Here is a 26,292-nt window from a genome sequence, read left to right as displayed (position 1 = left end):
TAGACCACAGAAAGAAATTTTAAATGAATTAAAATATTACATAGCATCTGCTCTTCTTTCTGTCCTGAAAAAATTTTCAGGTAGCCAACTGTTCTGAAATAAATTTCCCTGCAGTTGCTATAGTGATGATAATAAAGTTCCTGCTTCTATTTGTGTGATAGAGGTTCCTAGCAGAACACTTGAAAAGGTAAGCTAATCAAAATGAAGACACTGTTACTTCTCATCTTCAAGGCAGCCTCCTTGAATTTAGTTCACTATTACAGGACTCAACCATTGTCGGCAATTCTATTATATGTATATTATCGTAATCCTTCTCAATGTCACCCTAAAAACTATACAGCAGAGATGAGCTCTCTTTTTTTTATTACAAGTTAAAGTCATTGGACAGAAGATATTTAAGTTAATTCTAAATGTTTTGTGAGAAAATCAATGATTGAAGCAAACGTACTGCTCCATTAGCTATTTTTATCCATTAAAAAGCTTAATTTTTCTAAAAATATAATGATTGTATGTTATGTATTTATTTACAATGTAATACATATGTAATATGTAATACAATGTAATACATATGTATGTATGCATTTCGCTTCAATGGTACACATTGTCCAAGTCTTACTTTATCTCAGTGTTGATGCAAACTAAAGAGCTTAGGAGCTACTTGTCAAACTGGATGCATCATCAAAGGCATGTCATAGACAAAGCAGTATTGCTTAAATATATATTATACCACGGTGATGTAGAAACGTAATAGTATTTACTTTAAAACTTTTGGGAAATTTAGATAGCTTTAAAAATTGTTGGTTCAAAGAGAAATTATGCAAAGCAGCTCATACACGTATAGAAAGCATTTTATGTCATTTTGATAAAGGAGCAGAAACGTTTATTCTGACTCTCAAAATCCAAATGGTTAGTTAAAAATAACCGTCACAGTTCGAGGAAGTATTTTACTGAAATACTTACCACACTTTACAATCATGGTTCTATTATAAAGATGCATAGCAATTGTCGGCTAGTAGAACCTGTGGGTATTTTACTTCATTAGCATGCTTATTCTTTTATATTTTCATTAGCTCCTAAAAGCAATCTTTTTGGTTATAAATAAGCTATGTTATCAATGGTGTATATTAGTTTTCTATTGCTGTGTGACAAATTATCTCAAATTTAGTATCTAAAACAACACTGGTATATTAATGAGTCCAGGCACAGCGTGACAGGCTTAAAATTTCCGGTCCCGGTCAGAATTCACCCGTTCTAAGTCTGAAATCAAGTTGTCAGGCAAACTGAGTTCTCCTCTGGAAGCTCTCAGATAGGATCACTTTAAAATTCATTCAGGTTATTGGGAAAATTCAGTCCCTTGTGATTGTAGTACTAAAGTATGTGTTTCCTTGGAGGCTATTAGTTGGGGGTCCACTCTGCTCTGCCGGTAGAAGCTGCCTGCATTCCTTGTCTCATGCCCCTCCCCCCACCTTCAAAGCCAGCAAAGGAGACTCTTTCTCATGTAGAAACTCTCTCATTCTCTGAATCTCTGAGTTGAGGAAAATCCCAGTACATTTAAAGGGCTCCACTGATTAGGTCAGGCTCACCTTAAAGAATCTCCCTTTGTTATAGTCTACTGTGGCATATAAATTAACCTAATTTGGGGAGTAAAGCCCATTATATCCATGGTCCTAGGGATTATGGAGGGTGTATATACCAGAGGGTGGATATTGTTGGGGCTCACCTTAGAATTCGTCTACCATGTGATAAAAATGCACTTGGTTATTTCATGTGACAGGTGCCATTCATATATATATATATATATATATATATATATATATATATATATATATGACTCAAGATAGATTGAATGTAATACAGTACTAAGAAATTTATTTAAAAAAGTAATTGTAATTTTTTTTCCAAGATAGAAGGTAAGTGTACAGTTACAGGGAATTACAAGCTTTCATACAGCATTATGTAGATGGTACAAGGTAATTGAAGCCCTCTTTTCTTTCTCAAAATTGCCAATAATAGAAGACCACAATCATAATCCAAAATCAAATGACACTGAAAGGTAACTCAAGTAGTTTATAGAAGCACTTTGGTCAAAATTCTAACTCATCTCGGTTTTCCTATCATTTTTTTCTTTACTAGGATACATTTGGGCAAACTATAAAAATACAGACATGCAAAAAAGAGAGATCAATATGAAAGTCAATTTTTTTCATTACTAAATTGGGATAAGTTTTGTGTATCAATGTTTCAGTTTGGGAATTACACAACTTGAATTTGATTTCATGCTCTATCACTTATTAACTTTGTGATCTTGAACAAGCTAATACACCCTTTGATCTTCAATGTTGTTACCTGTAAAATGGAAATAATAATTGTATGTAATAAAACTGTTGTGAAGAAAATTGGGATAGAGCATATAGCCTAATTCTTCCATAAAGCCAAGTACTCAGTAAATGGCAGTTGTTGCTATTAGTATTATTATTATTGTTTTTGTTGATATTACTTACCAAGCATTTATGTAAGATGTTCAAGGAATAACAAAAATTACTAATATATTTATTATTATATAAATATAGTATAGAAGTGATAATCGATGCAATATAGAGAGAATTTTAATTAATCCTCACAACATTTTATGATATAGATATTATTATTTCCATTGTGCAGATAAGGAAACCAATTACGGTTGTTATAAGATAAGCTCAAAGCCCAGAACTGGTTGGTAGCAGAGTGAAGATTCCAACTAAGTCCTATGCTTGCAGTCATCCCTCTCTGCTACACACCTTTCCTAAAAGTCACGGGAGCCCATTCACTTCAATTACCTAATCTGACCTTATAAACGATGGCTGCTTACCACCTGATATTCAGGGAAATTCCCAATAAACCAGAAAACTGATAACTATCTAAACATCTATACATATATATTTATGAAAGTTCAAGTGACCCTAATACCAGAGAACACCTAAATTGAGACAATGATACCATTTACACAAAAGTCTTATTAGATCTACTGGTAGTTTCAAACCATGTTACAAGCACAGTCTAAGTCATCTTAGTAACAAAAGCAATTGTGTGCAAATTTCTGATTATGAAGTTAATAATTTTATTTTACTATGGGCAGTTTAAACCAGAAGTTTATAGTTAAAATGGGTATTTTCCTAAACAAAATATGTTTATAGGCCAGAGATGTGAAGCCATAACCTAACCAATGACATGTGGGTCATGAGTAAACATATGATCTGCCACAGTGACTCAATTAACCATCCATCAATGTAATTGCATAATACATCAGAAGAGCTAGACTCCACCATTGAGGGTCAGCATCCCATATTAAATTTAACAGGAAAAAGCATCACTATGCTATAGCTTATTTGGCTATAACATAGAAAATATTTTAAAATGATACACTGGATATTGTATTTATATTTTTTGTTCTCTGGAAGAAATTTTTGACAAACAGTTCTGGGCTGCTATTAAGAAATGATTCTTCTTATGATAAGCGGGTGTAGGTGAAAAGCACAACTTACAAGACAAGTATAGCACTTTAATCAATTCTAATCATGTTAATGTTGAAATAAGAAAGAAGAAGGTATATCATTTACACATTATGTAAATTATGTACAAAGTTAACGCATTACAAACTTCTAAGAAGAGCCATGGCTGAACTGATTTACGCAACTTTCTAGACATTGAATCTTTCTGGAATGCTATGCATGACAAACTAATAACAATACTCTATAAGTAATTTTAAAAATGTGTGTGTGAGGTTTAACCTAGATTGGAAGTATGATAGTTACAAAGCTTGAAATCATGAGCAAATAAACATTGTGCCAGGTTTATATTTCATAATTAAGATGTACTTATTAAATTAGGAAATGCCAGGTTCCTATCTGATATCCTTCTCCTTCATTAAGGTTCACATCCTGAGGAATGATTCCACATCATTAACCTTATGTGAATTTATCCACAAGCCTTAGCATAAAGAGGGAAAAAAAACTGGAGAGGAATTAAAGGAGATATTTTAGTCAATCAATACATAGTTGCTATTTGCATTTTATGCAATTTGCATTACATTTGGAGAGAAGAAGAAATCATTGGCCAGAGCCCTGTTCCTACATAATTATTGATATGGAAAAAAATTCCATGCTACTAGATTTATTTTCTACTTTTCCAGGATTTGACCTTCCTCTGGTATGATTACGTTTTTCCTGACCTACAGTTGTTTGATATAAAATCTTACTAGATTTCTGGGTTTGTTTACTTTTTTCTGGAATTGGCCCACTATTTTAAAATAAAATATAATAGTATTTAACAGAAAAATAAGGAAATATTAAATATATTAACCTTCTAAGAAAACAAAAATTGTATGAGGTTAACTGATTATCTGTTGTGGTAGGTAATAGTTAAAAAGAAAAAAAAAAGAAAAGAAAGAGGGGCCAAGAAGAAGAAATGAACAAGTCTTCAAAAATCAGCTCAGTGCTTTGTGACCACCTAGAGGGATGGGATAGGGAGTGTGGGAGGGAGACACAAGAGGGAGGGGATATGGGGATATATGTATACATATAGCTGATTCACTTTGTTATACAGCAGAAACTAACACAACATTGTAAAGCAATCATACACCAATAAATATGTGAAAGAAAAAAGAAAGAAAGAGGGAAAGAGAGAGAAAGAAAAAGAAAGAAAGAAGAAAGAAAGAAAGAAAGAAAGAAAGAAAGAAAGAAAGAAAGAAAGAAAGAAAGAAAAAGAAAAAGAAAGAAAGAAGGAAAGAAAGAAAAAAATATGTTTTTGCTACAGAAACTAAACTGCTATGGTTATCAGCACTGATGAGGATGGTGAAATTGTCTGAAAAAGAAACCAGGCACGGCAATGAAAAGATATTCTCTATTACTAAAATTAACTTGAAAAGCTAACATCTACACAGACACTATTTACCCAGTTGGACCCAAATTAGAACTATTTCCTATTTGGGAATTGTCAGTTCTCCCCATCCTTTAGAGATTTAATCTAAGAATAAAGTCCTTCAGGACTTGGATGCTCCTGTGGAAACAAACACCTTCTGCCACAACTTCACTGCTTCAACCAAAAGTCATGAGGGCTGCTGAGATTATTCTTGCCCATCAAAATCTCTGTCACATTATGTATATCCCACCATCCAAGAAAACTACCTATGATATTCTCCTCATACAAAAGATAGCCAGCAGTTTCAGTGCCAATGCCAAAGCCTTTCAAAGATGTTTAACTGGCAGATTTCCACTTGAAAATTGTAAACTGAAACTTACTTACTTTTACCATTAGGGATGGGCTCACAGGCAAACTTAGTTCATGTCATGCACTTAAGAAATTAAATTCTTATAAAATGGTTCTGTCTGATGTCACCTCATACTTTCAACCACTAAAAAAAAGAAAGAAAAACAAAAAGGAAAAAGAAAAGAAAAGAAAAAAGGCAAAGAATTGACTGGAGTTTCCATAATAAAACAAAATCTCTTTGTTGTAATAAAATCCTTCATACTTCAGTTTGAAGAGATGATCCCACTTTTTTTTTGAGTGAATGCATGAAGGTCATATTAGTTTAATTTTTGAAATTCTTTTATGCTACCTCCAAGCATTTTATCCCTTCACCCAATTTTTACTCCTTTCTTTCTTGCTTTAGGGACCAATGATTTTTAACATGATTCATGTTGCTTTTCTTGGTATTTGGAGGCAGGTGGGATCAGAATCTCCAGAACTATTATAGAACTCCACATAATCACCATGAGAGGACTGAAGTTTCAGGCCCCAATCAAGTTGCTGTGTGGGAATTCTGCTACTTTTCTGTTCAATATCATTAGTCAGTAGAAAAATGCAAACTAAATCCAAAATGAGTTACCTAATAGACTGGCTACAAAATTAAAATTAAAACTGACAGTTCCAGGTGCTGACAAGGACATGGCACATCTTGAGTTGTCATACGTTGCTGGTGAATATGCAAAATGATGCAATCAACCTGGAAGACAGTTTGATAGTTTTATATTCATACAATAATCTGCCTGTGCATGTAAATACCAGCTTTATTTCTAATAGCAGAACACTGGAAACAACCCAAATGTCTCTCAAGTGAGGAAGGGAAAAACAAAGTGTGGTTCATTCACATAAGGGAATATTGCTCAGCAATCAAAAGGAGTTGACAATTGAAACTTGTAACAATGTGAATAAATCACAAATACATTAAGGTAACTGAAACAAGTCATAGAAAGCTAAAAATTCTACCATTCCCCTTATATGACATTCTAGAAATGACAAAATTATAAGAATGGAGAACAGATTATTGGTTGCCAGGGGTTAAGAGAGAAAGGGGCTTAAATACAAGGATTAGCACATGGGAGACTGATGGAACTATAATGTATCTTAACTGTGGTAGTGGTTATGAGTATATGCATTTATCAAAACTTACAGAACCATTGACCCAACGGTATGAATTTGAATGTATGTAAATTTTTTAATTTGAATAACATATACTTAGTAAATTGTAATTTTGAACAACTAATAGGCTCTGCAGTGGGAAAAGTATGACTTTTTTCTCTGGAACAATAGAGCACTTGGGCTCAGATACTAGAACGTGATGATTGATGAAAATTCTTGGAAGTAGCAATTCTTACGGGACAAGAGCTCGGTCAGAGAAAGTACAAAATGAGCCTGAAACATCTTGTTGTGACAAAAATTTTAAAAGTGCTAAAAGAATTATGAGACATGCCAAGAAGACACAGAAGTCAGCTTGAAGGTGTTCCCACTTACAAAATATGGTATAATTTGAACATTAAAATACATTAACGATATTAATGGATTATAACCCATCGAATAAAATAAAAATCCATAAGGTCATACTGGTGTATATATATAAACACAGATAAAGAGAGAAAGAGAGAGGGAGAGGAAATTTTTTATTTACAATAGGACTCTAACTAATATATTTAGTACGAATTATGGAATTAGAATTAGAAAATAAATATTTGGCAACTGTCACAGATGCCAAGACTGGTGGGTTTAAGTATTTTTCTATGAATGGAAATTTACATAGTTTCAAAGAACCCTACCACAAAATAGTTATTAATTATAAAGAGGTAAATGGAGAAACTATGTAGACACCACATTAATCTAATGATTAAAATTAACATGACACAATGTAACAAATCAAAATCGAGTACTACCTGATAAAATGCAATAAAAGGAACACAATATAACCTCTATGATGTTCTTTGCAAAGTGCATAATGTTAATTTAATCATGAGGAAACATGAGACAAACCCAAATTGAGGGACATTATGCAAAATAATTGGTCTATAATATTTAAACATATCAAGATTATACAAGTCAGGGAAAGACTGACTATTCCAGATTGGAAAAGCTTGAAAAGACATGACAACTAAAATCAGTATGTGATCCTGGATTAGATTCAAGAAATTCTTGAAATAACTGGGAAAAAAAGAATGTGTCCCTATATTGGTACAGTAATGTGCCAATATTTATTTCTCAATGTTGAAAATTATATTGTGGTTAAGTAGGAGAATGTCTTTGTGGGAATTAACCACTTGGTAAAAATGTCATATCAGCAAATTACTCTAAATAGGTTTAAAAAAGGTAGTTTTTTTAAAAAAAAAAAAAAAAAAAAGGTAGTTTTACTAATTCTGTAAAAAGTATGAGCTTTCAAGACAGCCTTTTGTGATACCGGTAGTGTCAATCTATGGGATTTTGATAAACTATGTGAAATGTCTTTCAGGATTGTCTTTTGATGAGGAGAACAAGAAAAGCATTTTTATTTTTTTTAACATCTTTATTGGAGTATACTTGCTTTACAATTGTGTGTTAGTTTCTGCTGTATAACAAAGTGAATCAGCTATACATATACATATATCCCCATATCTCTTCCTTCTTGCATCTCTCTCCCACCCTCCCTGTCCCACCCCTCTAGGTGGTCACAAAGCACAGAGCATATCTCCCTGTGCTACGTGGCTGCTTCCCACTAGCTATCTATTTTACATTTGGTAGTATATAAAGCCTATGCCACTCTCTCACTTGGTCCCAGCTTACCCTTTCCCCTCCCCATATCCTCAAGTCCATTCTCTACATGGGCATCTTTATTCCTGTCCTGCCCCTGGGTTCTTCAGAAGCCTTTTTTTTTTTTAAGATTCCATATATATGTGTTAGCATATGGTGTTTGTTTTATTCTTTCTAACTTACTTCACTCTGTATGACAGACTCTAGGTCCATCCACCTCACTACAAATAACTCAATTTCATTTCTTTTTGTGGCTGAGTAATAGTCCATTGTATATACATACCACATCTTCTTTATCCATTCATCTGTTGATGGACACATAGGTTGCTTCCATGTTCTGGCTATTGTAAATAGAGCTGCAATGAACATTGTGGTACATGTCTCTTTTTGAATTATGGTTTTCTCAGGGTATGTGTCCAGTACTGGGTTTGCTGGGTCATATGGTAGTTTTATTTTTAGATTTTTAAGAAACCTCCAGAGTGTTCTCCATAGTGGCTCTATTAATTTACATTCCCATCAATAGTGCAAGAGGGTTCCCTTTTCTCCACACCCTCTCCAGCATTTATTGTTTGTAGATTTTTTGATGATGGCCATTCTGACTGGTGTGAGGTGATACCTCATTGCAGTTTTGATTTACATTTCTCTAATGACTAGTGATATTGAGCATCCTTTCATGTGTTTGTTGACAATCTGTATATCTTCTTTGGAGAAATGTCTATATAGGTCTTTGGCCAATTTTTGGATTGGGTTGTTTGTTTTTATGATATTGAGCTGCATGGGCTGCTTGTATATTTTGGAGATTAATCCTTTGTCACTTGCTTCATTTGCAAATATTTTCTCCCATTCTGAGGGTTGTCTTTCTTCTTGTTTATGGTCTCCTTTGCTGTGCAAAAGCTTTTAAGTTTCATTAGGTCCCATTAGTTTATTTTTGTTTTTATTTCAATTTGTCAAGGAGGTGGGTCAAAAAGGATCTTGCTATGATGTATGTCACAGAGTGTTCTGCGTATGTTTTCCTCTAAGAGTTTTATAGTGTCTGGCCTTACATTTAGGTATACAATCCATTTTGAGTTTATTTTTGTATATGGTGTTAGGGAGTGTCTTAATTTCATTCTTTTATGTGTAGCTGTCCAGTTTTCCCAGCACCACTTATTGAAGAGGCTGTCTTTTCTCCATTGTATATTTTTGCCTCCTTTATAAAAGATAAAGTGACTATATATGCATGGGTTTATCTCTAGGCTTTCTATCCTGTTCCATTTATCTATATTTCTGTTTTTGTGCCAGTACCATATTGTCTTGATTACTTTAGTTTTGTAGAATAGTCTGAAGTCAGGAACCTGATTCCTCCAGCCCCATTTTACTTTCTCAAGATTGCTTTCGCTATGTGGGATCTTTTGTGTTTCCATACAAATTGTGCAATTTTTTGTTCTAGTTCTGTGAAAAATGCCAATGGTAGTTTGATAGGGATTGCATTGAATCTGTTGATTGCTTTGTGTAGTATAGTCATTTTCACAATGTTGATTCCTCCAATCCAAGAACATGGTATATCTCTCCATTTGTTTGTACCATCTTTAATTTCTTTCATCAATGACTTATAGTTTTCTGCATACAGGTCTTTTGTCTCCTTAAGTATATTTATGCCTAGGTATTTTATACTTTTTGTTGCAATGGTAAATAGAGTGTTTCCTTAATTTCTCTTTCAGATTTTTCATCATTAGTGTATAGGAATAAAAGAGATTTTTGTGCATGAATTTTGTATCCTCCTACTTTACCAAATTAATTGATTAGCTCTAGTAGTTTTCTGGTAGCATCTTTAGGATTCCCTGTGTCATCTGCTAACAGTGACAGCTTTACTTCTTTTCCTATTTGGATTCCTTTTATTTCTTTTCCTTCTCTGATAAATCTTCCAAAACTATGTTGAATAATAGTGGTGAGAGTGGGCAACCCTGTCTTGTTCCTGATCTTACTGGAAATGGTTTCAGTTTTCCACCATTGAGACGATGTTGGCTGTGGGTTTCTCATATACGGCCTTTATTATGTTGAGGGAAGTTCCATCTATGCCTACTTTCTGGAAGGTTGTTATAATACATGGGTGTTGAATTTTGTCAAAAGCTTTTTCTGCATCTATTGAGATGCTCATGGATTTTCTCCTTCAAATTATTAATATGCTCTATCACGTTGATTGATTTGCATATATTGAAGAATCCTTGAATTCCTGCCATAAACCCCGCTTGATCATGGTGTATGATCCTTTTAATATGCTGTTAGATTCTGTTTGCTAGTATTTTGTAGGAGTTTTGCATCTATGTTCATCAGTGACCTTGGCCTGTAGTTTTCTTTTTTTTGTGACATCTTTGTCTGGTTTTGGTATCAGGGTGATAGAGGCCTCATAGAATGAGTTTGGGAGTGTTCCTCCTTCTGCTATATTTTGGAAGAGTTTGAGAAGGATAGGGGGTAGCTCTTCTCTAAATGTGTGATAGAATTCACCTGTGAAGCCATCTGGTCCTGGGCTTTTGTTTGTTGGAAGATTTTAATCACAGTTTCAATTTCAGTGCTTGTAATTGGTCTGTATATTTTCTATTTCCTCCTGGTTCAGTCTCAGAAGGTTGTGCTTTTTTAAGAATGTATCCATTTCTTCCAGGTTGTCCATTTTATTGGCATAGAGTTGCTCCTAGTAATCTCTCATGATCCTTTTATTTGTGCAGTGTCTGTTGTTACTTCTCCTTTTTCATTTCTAATTCTATTGATTTGAGTCCTCTACATCTTTTTCTTGATGAGTCTGGATAATGGTTTATCAATTTTGTTTATCTTCTCAAAGAACCATATTTTAGATTTATTGATATTTGCTATTTTTTCCTTCATTTCTTTTTCATTTATTTCTTATCTGATCTTTATGATTTCTTTCCTTCTGCTAACTTTGGGGTTTTTTGTTCTTCTTTCTCTAATTGCTTTAGGTGTAAGGTTAGCTTGTTTAATTGAGATGTTTCTTGTTTCTTGAGGTAGGATTGTATTGCTATAAACTTCCCTCTTACAACTGCTTTTGCTGCATCCCATAGGTTTTAGGTCATCGTGTTTTCATTATCCTTTGTTTCTAGGTATTTTTTGCTTTCCTCTTTGATTTCTCCAGTGATCTCTTGGTTATTTAGTAGTGTATTGTTTAGCTTCCATCTCTTCGTATTTTTTACAGTTTTTTTCCTGTAATTGATATCCAGGCTCATAGCATTGTGTTCGGAAGAGATACTTGATACAATTTCAATGTTCTTAAATTTACAAAGGTTGGATTTGTGACCCAAGTTATGATCTATCTTGGAGAATGTTCCATTAGCACTTGAGAAGATAGTGTATTCTGTTGTTTTTGGATGGAGTGTCCTATAAATATCAATTTAGTCCATCTTGTTTAATGTATCATTTAAAGCTTGTGTTTCCTTATTTATTTTCATTTCTCATGATCTGTCCATTGGTGAAAGTGGGGTGTCAAAGTCACCTACTATGATTGTGTTACTGTTGATTTCTCCTTTTATGGCTGTTAGCATTAGCCTTAGTCTTATGGATTGAGGTACTCCTATGTTAGGTGCATAAATATTTACAACTGTTATACCTTCTTCTTCGATTGATCTCTTGATCATTATGTAGGGTCCTTCTTTGTCTCTTATAACAGTCTTTGTTTTAAAGTTTATTTTGTCTGATATGAGGATTGCTACTCCTTCTTTCTTTTGATTTCCATTTGCATGGAATATCTTTTTACATCCCACACTGTATGTTTCCCTAAGTCTGAAATGGGTCTCTTGTAGACAGCATATATACAGGTCTTGTTTTTGTATCCATTCAGCCAGTCTATGTCTTTTGGTTGGAGCTTTTAATCCACTTACGTTTAAGGTAATTATCGATATGTATGTGCCTATTACCATTTTCTTAGTTCTTTTGGGTTTGTTGTTGTACATCTTTTTCTTCTGTTTACTTCCTAGAGAAGTTCCTTTAGCATTTGTAGTAAAGCTTGTTTGGTGATGCTGAATTCTCTAAGCTTTTACTTGTCTGTAGAGGTTTTAATTTCTCCATCGCATATGAATGAGATCCTTGCGGGGTAGTGTAACCTTGGTTGTAGGTTTTTCCCTTTCATCACTTTAAATATGTCCTGCCACACCCTTCTGGCTTACAGCGTTTCTGCTGAAAGATCAGCTGTTAACCTTATGGTGATTCTCTTTTATATTTTTTGTTGCTTTTCCCTTTCTGCTTTTAATATTTTTTATTTGTATTTAAGTTTTGATAGTTTGACTAATATGTGCCTTGGCATGTTTCTACTTGGATTTTTCCTCTAGGGGACTCTGTCCTTCCTGAACTTGACTATTTTCTTTCCCCTATTAGGGAAGTTTTCAACTATAATTTCTTCCAGTATTCTCTCAGACCTTTTGTTTTTCTCTTCTTCTTTTGGGACCCCTCTAATTTGAATGTTGGTGTGTTTAATATTTTCCCAGATGTCTCTGAGACTGTCCTTAATTCTTTTCATTCTTTTCTCTTTATTCTGCTCTGCAGTAGTTATTTCCACTATTTCATTTTCCAGGTCAATTATCCATTGTTCTGCCTCAGTTATTCTGCTATTGATCTTTTCTAGAGAATTTTATTTTTATTTATTGTGTTGTTCACCACTGTTTGTTTTGCTCTTTAGTTCTTCTATGTCCTTGTTAAACATTTCTTGTGTTTTCTCCATTCTATTTCCAATATTTTGGATTATCTTTACTATCATTATTCTGAATTCTTTTTCAGGTAGACTGCCTATTTCCTCTTCATTTGTTAGGTCTGGTGCATTTTTAACTTGCTCCTTCATCTGCTGTGTATTTCTCTGTTGTCTCATTTTGCTTAACTTACTGTGTTTGGGGTCTCCTTTCACAGGCTGCATGTTCATAGTTCCTGTTGGTTTTTGGTGTCTGTCCCAGTGGGTTAGGTTTGTTCAGTGGGCTGTGTTAGCTTCTTGGTGGAGGGGACTGGTGCCTATGTTCTGGTGGATGAGGCTGGATCTTGTCTTTCTGGTGGGCAGGTCCATGTCCGGTGGTGTGTTTTGGGGTGTCTGTGAACTTATTATGATTTTAGGCAGCCTCTCTGTTAATTGGTGGCATTGTGTTCCTGTCTTGCTAATTGTTTGGTATGGGGTGTCCAGCACTGTAGCTTGCTGGTAGTTGAGTGGTCTTAGCATTGAGATGGAGATCTCCTGGAGAGATTTTGCCATTTGCTATTACATGCGGCCAGGAGGTCTCTGGTGGTCCAGTGTCCTGAACTTGGTTCTCCCACCTAATAGGCTCAGGCCTGACACCTGGCTGGAGCACCAAGACACTGTCAGCCACAGAGCTGCTAGTGTTGGAGGGTCTCCTGCAGAGGCAGTGGGTGTCTATGGTTCACTGTAGGGGCCAGGACACTGACAGCAGAAATTCTGAGAAGTACTCCTTGGTGTGAGCCCTCCAAGAGTCTGCCATTAGCCCCACCAAAGAGACTGCAGGCTCCAGTGCTGGGTCACCTCAGGCCAAAACCTGCATTTTTCTACTAGCGGCCATCTTTTACTGTTTTATGGTTTACCTGATGTGTATTAACTCTCATACTTCCATGTTGTACAATACATGCATATGAATAGAACGGGTTCCTTCTCATTTGACAGTATGAAATCAAACATAGAATTCTTAGGAAAGGAGTTAAAGGTGTGCATCAGGGGCTTGAAGTGAAGTGATATCAAGTTGGATGTTACATAAAGATGTGCTGAACTGGTTTCCATAGAGGTGGCTGGAAATAATCAGGTGAGATAGAGTATCAGAAGTGGTATGAAAGAAGTAATCACCCTGGCACCATTCAGATTGCTCATGCCTTTTATTATAGCTGACTACTAACCTACTATATGGAGCCTAATGTTTGTGAGTGAGGGGTGGTATAATGTCAGTTCATCACAGGGTCAGTTCAGATGTTGGCCAAATACAATCTCTGCAAAAGGTAATGTAGAATCATTAGTGCAAAAGCTACAGTGGCCAGAGCTACTGGAGATATTTTTAGAATACTTATTCTTAAATAAAGAAGGTTATATTCTTCCTCTGGAACAAAGTCTATACTTCAGCTCTACTACTGAGGCTTGCCACATAGCATCCTTATGCAACAGAGATGCTGCTAACACCATCGAATTGACTTGACCATATAGCCCCTGTGGCAGGGAAGACTGTCCCTTACCCTAGGGTCTATTTGAAACTGACTGCTTTCTGTATCCAAGGACAGTGTAAATTGCATTCAAAATTCTCAGAATTCCACCAAAAACTGAAACTCCTTATGGCAGTTGTGAATTGCTAAAGAAATTGAGGAAAAAAAAAAAAAAAAAGGAAGGTGATTTCCCAGGATGAATGCTTCATATCTTAAAACTCCTAAAATGTTCAGGAGTTTTTTTCTTAAGGCTTAATATTCCACCCTCTCACACAGGCCTTGTGGTTTACTAGGGCATTAAGCTTCTTTCCTGATCCTTACTCACTATGTTCAATTAAAATAATATTATCAATACTGTGAACCAATATGACGGCATGGCATCTGCAGAATGTCAAGATAATTCTGTTTATCAGAGTCTTTACAGAACTGGTCACTACATTAATGGATGAAATAAAAGACAGATAAGTCCAACAGGTTCTGAAGCGATGCATAAATGGTGTCCAAAATAAGCCAGTAGCAAATAACAAAATTTGGAGAACAGAGCATATGAGTTTTTTATTGCTGTCATAAAAAATTAAGACAAAACTTAGTGACTTAAAACAAGCCCTTTTATTGTCTCACAAGATCTTTGTTTAGGGCCCAGTTTTGCTCCCATGAAGTGGTTTTACACAGCTTCAGATCAGTCATCTTGGCCCTTGGACCTACCTTCGAAATTTTCTTTCTTTTCATAAAAAATGGCTCATATTTGAAACTGAGTAGCCTTCTTAACTTTCTTCCTTCTCATAGAATAGGCTTTTTTTCTTTTGTAACTGTCAGCACCTTTAATCCAAGTTGGTAGTGGTTCACCCAATACAATTCTCCTGAAACATTGTGATTTAGGGGGCTGTGGATAGCACCTTTAAGATTCTAAGAAGCCTCTTCATCTAGCTTTCTGAGACACAGCTTTAAATCTTTCTGAGGTTTCAAAAAGTGTCCTTCACTTTCACCCTAGGCTAGATGTTTACTATGAGGCTGTGTGTTACGAGCAGCACCCAAAATATGATCTTTATCTGACTTAGTTTATAATTTTCAGAGTCTTCTGCCAGGAAACACTAAGGATAGGAAACAATTTTCTTTTTTAACAGAGCAAATCATAACTCCTTTATATTTCCTCTAATTTTGATAGGAAACAAAATATATCCAGTTGGCATTTCCCATATTTTTTCTAGAAATCTTATCAAAGCTACTGATACTTTTTTCGTGTTACTGCAGGTGACATTCTCACTAACTGTTTTGTAGTACAAAATTTGAATCCTCTTTACTTCAGCTTCTAATAGCAATTTCCTTTATGCTCTCAGGCCTTCACCTGCCACCTGGCCCCAAAGCATGTGCCATGTATTTTGTTATGAAAGCACCCAACTTCTGGGTACCAGTTTCTTTTGCAGTTATCTGTTGCTATAAAAGAAACCACATTAAAAGCTAATGGCTTAAAACAATAAGTATTTATTTGTTCATGATTCTGAAATATTGACTGGGCTTGATTGGAACAGCTTGCCAGTGTTCCCCACTGTATCTTCTAGGGCTGGATGCCTAAGAGGACTTCTTCTCTCACATATCTGGTGTCTCAGCTGGGATAGTTAGGGCAACTGGAGCCAGGCTGGGCCTCTTTCTCTCTCTATCCATAAGGGTTTTCCATGGCTTCCTCAAGGTTTGGCAATTGGGTTCCAAAAAGAAATACTCCAAGAAGGCAGGTGCTAATGTGCAAGGGCTTACTGAGCTTCCACTTGCATTATGCTTCTAATATCCCAGTGTCCAAAGCTAATCACATTTAGTTGCATGGTCAAGTTTGGAATCAGTGGGAGAGAAGAACACCTAAAGGTGTTAATACTAGGAGGTTCTAGGTTCATTGAGCCTGTCAAAATAGCCATCTGCAACAAGTTTCTTAAATAACTTCCTTAGCTTCAGTCTCACTCTGTCTCCTGCCTCATCCATTCTCAAGGCTGCTACTGGCATATATGTTTCGTCTTTATTAAATAGAGATCTTATACAAACCATATTATTTGAAGAGTATATTACAGTTTTAAGACCTGTGTAAGTATATATTCTCATTAGAATATCAATTTTAAGCTTCAGATAAATTAGATAATTTTATCATATTTGAATACATAGGATTTGAAATAAGTTCTTTCTATTATACAAGGACACATTTTTCTATTCATAGTAACACCTAATGAGCACTGAGTGCTTACTGTGTGCCACTGTGGTAGGTGATTTATATACATCATATGTGATGAAGAAAATGAAGCTTATAGATATGAAACAAAGTCCAGCAGATACCCATGTGCAGGAGCTGGCATGCAAATCTAGGTATCTTTGTTTCTAGAGCACGAAATAGTAACCACATAATCAATACTGTATGTTTTACTTCTTTTTGCTAATTCCTTCTCAAACACTTTCAAATAATCCCTTTATCTTACAGAAAAAAATCCAGATGTATGGTCTCCCATAATAATAAATCTCCACTTTGCTGTCTTTCGCCCTTCATTGGACACACAGGCACTTCCTTGCTGTGCCATTGCTCATGCTTATTTGTGTTTGAAATGGATTTTCTTCACCCAGAATGGGGAAATTCTACTTATTTCTAACATCTCAATTCAAATGGCACCAGTTCCTTCATAATTTTCCTCAACAAGCCATACTTTACCCTCTTCTCTTATAGCTAAAGTGAAGATATATTCTGGTTTGTTTGAAGCAGCCCTTGTTATAGTCCTGATGTTTCAATGTAAGTATTAATAGCTCAGTTTTCACCATCAAGAGTACCATGGTTTTGAGATGATACCTACCCACAGTTAATCAAACCTTCTTCTGAGCCCAGAGAGTACAGTATTAATGTTTTAAAGGCATATTTATACCATATATGTTGTTTCTATTAGAATGTGAACATTTGAAACATACTTTTTATTCGTATCTCCATCTCCAAGGCCTGTTACAATGTCAGAACCAAAAATGATTCTTCAATAAATGAAAGGTAAGAATATTCAGAATAATTAAAACTCCGTATTCCAGCAGAACCGATAATGATGATTCCCATACAATTGACAGCCGTATATTTGAAGCCAACCAATTCACCAAAAACAAATCATTGAATGCTAAATATTAGTGTGAATTGGTCTTTCACTTAATTGGACATTTATCAATTTGCTTTTAGGCAACTTGGCACCCTATGAATTGATTTGTGGTAAATTTACTAATGCTTTCTGTTTAATGGCCTTAGAAGAGTCAACCTGTATAATTGAAGCACTTGCTTCTGTGTAGTTTGCTTTGTAGGGAGAGCAAATTAAGCTGCATAAGATTGACCTCTTTACAGTTATTTTTGTCAGTATGGCAAACAATAATTATTTTTTATTTTCTTCAGTCTTTTAGATATCAAAATTTTGGTCAGCCTAATGAATCCTATCTTTAAAAAGGAAAGAAAAAATAAGTATTTTATCTTAAGGCTAAAACCATTTTGAAAGTCATCCAGGATTTAGAGAAAGCCTAAAAGGTATGAGTGCAGCATGCTTTGCCTCTAGTTCCTGCCCCTTTCCTATTCAAAGCCCTTTTTTTCTTGTGTTAATTCAAGGAAAAGAGACTGGGCATCAAGTCTATCTCCCTAGTATGTACTACATACTGGGAATATGATAAATGTATTTATTAATTTTAACCAAATTCTACCACAACAAAATAATTTAGAGGCCCCATGGATTCTATTCGAATGGGATTTTACTTGTATTTGATTGAATGAAAGGATCCTATACAGAAATCAGCTCTTTAAAAAACATCCACAAAGACCTGAATCACAATGTTTTTCTCTGAAGGAGCACATTATTTACCATAGTTTTGGACAGAGACTAATTAACCCACATTTTGGATGGTACCACTGCTGGTTTCTGATGACGTGCTCTGCATCCCACCACTCACAGAATTGTCTTTGTAGAAAACCCCTGTGAAATTTTCCAAGCAGGAATCCGCATGAATTTCTTGGAAATAGCTCAGACTTTTCATTATGCTTCTGATGTTTATAGGGGGATTATTTTTCACATTAAATAATATAGTTTATTTAAAATCAAAAATTTGTTTACACAATTTTATCTTACCCATTTACCTTTCTTCCCAAAATGTGTTTTAATATAAATGGTAAATACAGCATGATTACTTTATATAGTCATAACATCAACAGAAATAGGAGCTAATATTAAGCAATAATCACCAGAAAGTCTTCTCATTATGATTGTTTTATAACATTGGATAGGTTTGCCTAAGGCAAAACCAGGAGCTTCATTTATTTCAAAGAGATCAAAACAAGGAAATGTTCACATTTTGCATCAAATATGCAATCAAGGTCTATGAGAGGTGGAGAGGAAATTCATATTCACATGGTACATTCTTTCTAACCTTTGAGACTTCCTGGTGACCACAGAGATACTGTCGTGCCAGCTATTCTGCAAGTCTAACTGCCAGCCCAGACTGAGGAGTCAACAATTGCACACATCTTTGTAATAACATCAGATTTCTATGTGACAAGACATTTGCTATTATGTGTTATTTTTTTTAATTGCAAAGCTGATGAGTTTAAGTCAACATATTTCTTTCCTGCTCCTTCTGCTTGTCAGCTGTAGCTGGATTGATAAAATGCAAATGAACAAATCATTAACGAGTACTGGTTATGAATCTCTCAGGCAGTTCAGGACCCTATCAAATCCTGCACCTATTACTTTGTGTGATTGATGTACTATTGTAAGTGATTGTTCCTGATCTTATTAAATCTTATTGATTTTTTTCCCAGTTTCTATTTTATGCAGGGCCAGGCTTGGACTATTATGAATGTTGCTGAACACTGTTAATCAAGCTTACACAGCTATTTTGATGGCAAACAATTAGAACTCTGCAGCTCTACCTTGCAATTAGCTTCAGGGATATGGACCTCGGCACCATAATAATGAAAGAGACCTCCTTCAAGCACGGTAATGAGATTTACAATTATGACCCCAAATAACCTCTGAAAATAACCAATCTGCAAATTTAGATGTGTTTATCAATAATTTCTCCCTTTTATGAAAATGAATTTGAGAAATTTTCTCAACAATAATACTTCCTAGTGCAGTCATTCTTCTCTCTTTAGGATATCACTAACAACACTTAAACAGTTTTGATTATATAAATTGCTGTTATAAATACTTCATATGATAGCTAACATACAAATTAAAAACTTTCAATTGATTCCTTAAATAGGTGCATAATATTCATACTTTCCAAATATGATACCACATCTTAAATGAAATATAGACCATATGTATTGTTCACTTTTAATTGATTTATTCTTCAAAATTTTATTAAGCAGCTACTATCTGAATTGAACTGTAGTAGAATCTATGAATTGTACAAAGATAATTGAACATTATTTCCTGCTCTAGATTGCTCTTACCTAACTTTATAAATGTGTAAATTAATATTGTTGGAGTATCCATGTCAATGTAATTCCATTTAAAAATCTATCTGAGAAAATCTCATGGATATATTCTATTCCAAACCTTCTCTACATTCCTTAAGTATAAATTCTTTTTTATGCCTTATTCATAGCAAAGCACATCATTTCCTGCTTTATTTAGAATATAGTACCTGGTGAGATTTTTCTCATTCAACCATATCTTTTCCCTCTTGTCACTTAAGAAGAGACACATGTCTTTACCTATTTCCTCAGCAACAATTTTATTCCCATACCCTTTTCCCTTCTTATTTGCCTCATTGCATTAGTTTATGTCTCTTGTTTATAATCATTCGTTTTTCACAAACTCTTGTAAAGGAGCAAGTAACTCCCTAGAACAAAGCCACTAAATAACTAACCATCTCAATCTATATTTGGTCTGATATTATCTAACTCTACAATTTCTTTCACATTTCTGCCAAAATTCTGCAGCCAATGTTTGATAACTGTGATCTCTTCTATAAGGCATATGGCATTTTGTGGGATTGTTTTTTTGCAGTACGCAGGCCTCTCACTGTTGTGGCCTCTCCTGTTGCGGAGCACAGGCTCCGGACGCGCAGGCCCAGCGGCCATGGCTCACGGGCCCAGCCGCTCCGCGGCATGTGGGATCTTCCCAGACCGGGGCACGAACCCGTGTCCCCTGCATCGGCAGGTGGACTCTCAACCACTGCACCACCAAGGAAGCCCAGCATATGGCATTTTGAAGAACAGCTCTGTTGGCAAAGGCTAAAAATAAAGCATTAAATATCCAAGGTGTTCAATAGCAAGAAAAGTGTTAAGACAGACCTCACCCATCCTGGAGCCTCACTATATGTCAGACATAAGATGAGGTTGATACAGGGTCTGAGCTATAAGAGTCAGGGATATTAGTTGCCTGCAGTCACTAACACCTGACCCATTACAGCTTGGCCTGCATGACTCGTGATTAAACAAATAGCCATTCTGATTTTAACTTCCTTATTTCTCTTAGTGGTATGTTGCAATGAGAAGTATAAAGAACAAGATAGTAGTTATAGGGTCAGAAAGTAGTGGATTTGGAATCTTGTCTAAAACTACTAATGAACTATGTAGCAGTATTTTACCTAAATCTTCCAAAGCCTCAGTTTCCGTTTCTGATATTTAGAACTTATTATGGGCCATTGTCAAGGATTAGAAATAATGTGTGTTGTATTGCACAGGACCATAAAATTTTTAATTGCCTACTTCACTTAGGCCATCTATCCAGAGAATATGTCTCCTCCAGCCAACTTTGAAAGAAATAAGCCTCATAGCTTCCTACCCACCTACCTACTGCCAATGCTAATTAGACCAGGGGAGACATGTGACCCAAGCCTGAGCCAGAGAGAAATCTTAAACCTCTCTTTCCCCTGACTCCCCCCCTCATTTGAACTAACACAGGAAGAGTTTATCAGCACTTGAGAGTAGACCTTCTGCTCTATAAAATCTAAGTCAGGGTCTTCATCAGTGCAAGACAAAGCTAAATACAAGTTAAAATTATAGAAAAGCATTTGCACAGCCTGTCAATACACAGCAGAGAATAGTGCAGACGTGTTTATAAAAACAGGTTAAGATACCCAAAGGTGGAAAGTAATGAAGAGAAAGAGAGAAAGAGAGACAGAAAGACAGAGAGATTAATTTAGCATACAATCACATCCAAGTGAGCACAATAGTCCTAGGTCTTGATGTTCTCTAGTTCTCATGAAATCTGGCTGTGTTTTAATGGCACGAAACCTTATAATCTTAACCCTCCTTTACATTTATTTATTTATTTTTTTGTTTGAGCTAATCTTAGTGAATCTTTGTCAAATAAATTTCAACTTCTGTTATTTACTTATTCAAAGGGGACTTATGATGACCTATTCTAGGCTCCAGAGGGCAAAAGTGAAAAAATTACATAAAAATCCTGCCCTTTGAAGTTTTCATTGCACTTCTTCTTTTACAATATTCCTCTCTCAAAACCTTGGAGTAATTTGTGTCCCTTACAGTTTTAAATTTCTCATCCAACTCATCAGTAAATCGGGAATTCTTACTTGTAGATATTGCCTATTCCTTCCGCTGACTCAGCCTTTGGTCAGACTCTCGTGGCAGCATATATTCCTCTTGATACAGGTCTTTTTATCTTTTGTTTCACACCACTCCACACTGTCCTACAAATGTCCAGTCTTTGAATATGTGATTTCTTTGTTTTAAAAAAATTGATGACTAAGTGTTCTTACCACAATCAAATAAAATTTAAAATAAATTGATGACTTTTCACTTGTCCATAAGTCTAAACTCCTTAGCCATATATTAAAAGCTCACTAACATCAACTGATTTTTCCAACTAGATTTCCTACCAACTTCTAAATCAATTTCTCTGCATTATTAATATCATATATAATTTCATACTTGTATTTCTGTTTTGTGCTTGTATTTTATTTCTTTCCCAGAATAAAGTATTGTTTTTCTTTAAATTTTAATTTCTGGAAATCTTTTATAGACTCTGCAATAATACTTTCAAGTTTGAATCCTAGCCTTCTCAGTTTTTCAGCTACATAAAATTGAGGAAGGTATTTAAACAACTTGTGTCTCAGTTGCCTTACCTATATAAAACAGCACTTACTGCATAAGGCTGTTTTATTTTATTTATTTTAGGAATGTGGTAGACAGTCTCTAAGATGGACTCTAGTGATCCTTGGCTTTTTGGTTTTCATAGCCTTGTGTAATGCCAGCCCTTTGATTATGGGCTGAACTTCTTGACTTGCTTCTAATGTACAAAATATGGCAGAAGCAATGATGTCACCTCTGAGATTAAGTTACAGATGAGTGTGGCTTTCACCTTGGGTGCTCTCTCTAGTTCTCCATTGGATTGTTCACCTTGGAGAAAGCCAGCTGCCATGTCACAAGGTAGTTCTGTGGAGAGGCCCATCTGAGTGAACTTGGAAGCAGATCTTCTGAGGCCTGCCAACAACCAAGTAAGGTGAGAAGTGTGTTCTTCAGCCCACAGTGAGCCTTGAACTTATTGCAGCACTGACCCAGTGACAGTTTGACTACAACCTGATGAGACACCTGGAAGCACAGGACCCAGATAACCTGTACCTAGACTCCTCACCCACAGAATTGTGAGATAATAAACATTTGTAGTTTTAAGCTGTTAGTTTGGGGCATAATTTGTTATCCAGCAATTAATGACAAAAAGAAGAATTAAATGAGATAATTTATGTAAAGAGCTTAGTAATACCAAGAGAATGTTAGCTGCTAGTTGTGTTACTAATACTCTGGGCCACATTCATCTCACTCTCTTCTGAATTTTCATGGATAAATATATTGCAATCCATAGCAATTCTATGGTTATAATTTGGTACCCTACATTGTTAAAAAAATTATATATATAATTCATAATTATATATATATTATATTTACATATATACGTTTATATGTTTGTATATGTATGTCTGCATATCTATATCCATATCTATATGTACATAATATATTATATGTATATAACTATATCAATATAGATATTGATATATGTATGTCTTTGAGGTCAAGACTCTTGGCTTTATCTTTCCCAAACACTGTGTTAAGCCTAACACAAAATGTGAATTTATTGCATGATGAATAAATTGATGCCAGATAGAATGACACACTTTGATCCATTAGGCTTTGCTTTAAGAAAACTCTGCAAGCTGCAGAACTGGTATTTCTGGAATCCATTTAGGGGTGACTGTGAACTGGGTCACAGGGAATTAAAAAGATGGAATTACCTGGTTTCATTTGAGTGAGCTGCGAAAATAGAGACAGCATAGTCTTGGTTTCCCATAGTCAGCAGCATATAAGACCTTTTATTTAATATTGGACAAAATATAGATAATTAAGACCAATTTAATCATTTCAAATGTTAGTAAATACTAAACCCATATACCACTAATCTTGAAATCTTTTATTGTGTAGGAGGAAATTTGAATTGTTTTCTGTATGCTTTAAATGTTATCAAACAGCTAGATTATTTGTTTATGTGCCGTTTTTCATTACATCCATTAGTTTAAATATTACACGGTTGCACAAATTAAACTGATACAGACATTCAGTTAGAAACCTGGAGGCAAGTTTCTGACCCAAAAAGCATACAGATTTGGTAGACTGACAGATCTGTGCTCAAATCCAGGTTCAGTCACTCACTGAATTTGTGCCTTTGAGAAAATTTATATAATTTTCTTAAACTTGTTTTCTTATTGTCTAAAATTGGGGTAATGATATTTGCCTTGTAGAATTATTTTGGTGATTAAATTGGGTTATAAAATATCTACTACATAGAAATTACTTAGCCCTTGTTCCTACTATTTTTCATACATATTCATTGAAACAGTTCATAATTTAAAAAACATAAATCAACTCATTAGAAAATACCACAAAAATATTCAAGTTTAAAAATAATACCTGATGTCCAACTAATTTTTGTTGACTGTTCCATTGTGGCTAGCCTTGAATGAAACAGTGTCACAAAGCTAGGAACAAGAATAGCAGCCTAGCTGCCAAAAGACTATGAATATGTTCTTTGCTCACCATACTTCTATGTCTCAGAGCAGTCAAATTATCCAAGGAATTTTCCAAGGGACACTATTTTCATCATTTCTGAGGAAATGAGACATTGCTTAGATTTCTTCCTGTGAGTTAAATTTTCCTACATCCTAAGTATATGAATAACAACTATCATGTATTTTTATTTCCTTGTCTTTAAATTGTCCCTCAAAATAACTTGGAGATTAAAACTGAACATAAATTAAGTGATAATATAAACACCTTAGGTTGAATAATACTAAAAACAACAACAATAGTAATTTTAAGTAAAGTAGTTTCTGTATATATTTATACTAGCATTTTGAAATGGAGATTTAAAAGATCATCTGAAAGAGTTGATTCAAAAAGAAACCATTTTTTCTGCCATGTTTGCAGTCACTCCTTTGCAATTGACCTCAATTTTCTAACATTCCTCTCCTTCCTTGTAATTTCTTGACAAGACCACAACCCTAGTTAAAAGCTAAACCCAAATATTCACCTACTCCATGCCTGTCATAGGGCTGCTAACTAGGTAAAGGAAAAAAAATCTTTAAATGCTGAGTAGCCTTAATCCATGACCATAAATCTCAAATAAGCATGCAATCGAAACGGACCATCTTATCACTCGTACTGAATATATTAATACTTGCTTGCATAAAAATGACCATTTCATACCAGCTTTCTATTCAATCTTCAAATGCTTCCCAACCTTCCAATGGCTCACCTATACTCATAATACCATCACCATATATACATGAGCATACACACCCAGAACAGAGAGCCACACAAACTCATAGCTGATATTTGCTTTGAAAACACCTTCATGTTCTTCCATCAAACATAACTACCTTCTAAACCACTTCCTTCAGTTACAATTGAGTTAAGTGCACCTACTCATGTCTAAAGTCAAATCCTTTCCTTGGGTCTGGATCTCAGTCTGGAGACTTTGCACTTGCAATCAAAATTTATCTCTTGAGTTAATAAATTTCTTTTTCTTTTTCTACATTTTGTCTATTAGCATGCAAACATACTCTAGTATCTTCCATCCTAAAGATTCCACTTTTGTCTCATAATCCCATATTTTGACTCTCATTCACACAAAAATTTTTCAAAGTATCTGTATTCCTTCTTCTCCAAGCCTTACACCATTTTCTTTCCTCAACCTGTCCAATAAAGTGTCAGTGTTCATTTTTTCAATGAAATAGGCCTCATCAAAGTCATACAAGGACCTTGGATGCTGCAAAATCTAATACTTATTTTTCTGTTCTCAGCTTGTTCCAATTCTTAGTAACTTTCAACATAATTTACCAGTCCCTTTTTTTAAACATTCTCTAGGATTTTAAGACAATCACTTTCCTTGTTTTCCTCCTATAATCAAACTGCTCTTTTGCAACTCCTCAGCTACTGTCCTCCTTATTTAAACTGTATGTCTTGGTGGGCTCCAGGATTTCATTGTAGGCCCTTTATTCTCTCTATATTGAATCTCTGCCATACCATGACTTTAAGCAATCCAGACCCGATCTCTTTATGGATGACAATCTAGACACTTTTATAAATACTCCAACAAGTATGAAGAGTATAGTGAGGGTGTAATCATGAAACAGTTTTTTTTTCCAATTATTACCTTCAATGATGATATGTTAAATATCCCATAATAATATCTATGTCAGTAAACATACCTTCCCAGTCACATTCAGCTATTATACTAATTCAGCCAAACTCCAATAGTTGCTCACTGCATTCTGAACAAGATGAAAACTTCTCATCATCACCTAAAAGACTTTAATGAGCCAGCTCTTATTTAGCATTTTGATCCCATATCGCTCAACTACAGTCCCACAAGTCTCCTTTGTGTTGTTTGAAAACGAAGCCAGTTTTTACTTAGAGTCATAATACTTGCTACTCTCTTTCCCTGGAGCAGGCTATACCCATATCTTGTCACAGAGGCTCTCACATTTTTTTCCTTTTATAATTTAGATCTTGGCTCAGCTCAGATATTTTCACCCTGTGAAAACTTCCTTGACCACTCAATCTACATTAGCTTTCCCCGTCTCCAT

This window comes from Phocoena sinus, chromosome 17, assembly GCF_008692025.1.
Source record: "Phocoena sinus isolate mPhoSin1 chromosome 17, mPhoSin1.pri, whole genome shotgun sequence".
Classification (NCBI taxonomy): domain Eukaryota; kingdom Metazoa; phylum Chordata; class Mammalia; order Artiodactyla; family Phocoenidae; genus Phocoena; species Phocoena sinus.
This window is presented reverse-complemented; position numbering follows the sequence as displayed.